Raw genomic sequence first — 868 nt, 5'->3', positions numbered from 1 at the left:
CCCTTGGTGCTTGTTTCAATCCATACAAGGCCTTGTTTAGCCTTAGTACTTTCTCCTCACTTCCTCTGCATATGAAGCCAGGAGGTTGCAATATGAACACTTCTTCATTTAGTGGCCCATTCAAGAAGGCAGATTTTACATCTAATTGCCACAGCTTTCAACCTTTCATGTTTGCTAGGGCTACAATAAGCCTTACTGTTTCAATTCTTGCTACAGGGGCAAACACTTCTGAATAGTCTATTCCTTCTCTTTGCATGAACCCTTTGGCTACTAGTCTTGCTTTATGCTTGGCAATTGATCCATCAGGTTTAAGTTTCACCTTGAAGACCCATTTGACAGCTATAGGAGTCTTTCCTTGGGGCAATTCTACCATTTCCCAAGTTTTGTTTTTCTCAATACTCTTTAGCTCCTCCTTCATTGCTATCTGCCATACTTCACTAGTGATTGCTTCTTCTATGCCAATTGGTTCAATATCAGCCATTAAGGCTAATTGTTGGATCAGATCTCCTTCTTCAGTTATTGCATCATCACCATAGATTTGATAATCACTGAATCTGGTTGGAGTGTTCCTGCTTCTAGTTGGTCTATTATCATTTTGTTGTTCAGCATCCCGTGTCTCATGGTTGTTGTTAGTGTGTGTTTCTGAGTCAGCTTCTTGCCATTCATGTTGTAGACTTGGACCATTTGCTCCTGTTGAATAAGAGTTGCTCCAAGAGTTGGTCTCATCAAATTGAACATCCCTACTGAAAATGGCTTGCTTGGTTCTAGGATCATATAATTTGTAGGCACCAGTTGAGTTGTATCCTAGGAAGATCATTTGCTCACTTTTGTTGTCTAGTTTCTTCCTCTTCTGATCAGGGATGTGACT

General features: G+C 40.6%; 1 protein-coding gene across 1 annotated transcript in view; it reads right to left on the bottom strand.

Moving 5' to 3' along the window:
• LOC109326275 (probable trehalose-phosphate phosphatase J) overlaps nucleotides 1-868 on the bottom strand; it is a 10,288-nt gene that overhangs the window by 3,825 nt on the left and 5,595 nt on the right. The gene's annotated exons all lie outside the window — the stretch shown is intronic.

The sequence above is a fragment of the Lupinus angustifolius genome, chromosome LG14 (genome assembly GCF_001865875.1).
Source record: "Lupinus angustifolius cultivar Tanjil chromosome LG14, LupAngTanjil_v1.0, whole genome shotgun sequence".
Lineage (NCBI taxonomy): Eukaryota > Viridiplantae > Streptophyta > Magnoliopsida > Fabales > Fabaceae > Lupinus > Lupinus angustifolius.
The sequence above is the reverse complement of the archived record's forward strand: the minus strand, read 5'-3'. Positions and strand labels throughout refer to the sequence as shown.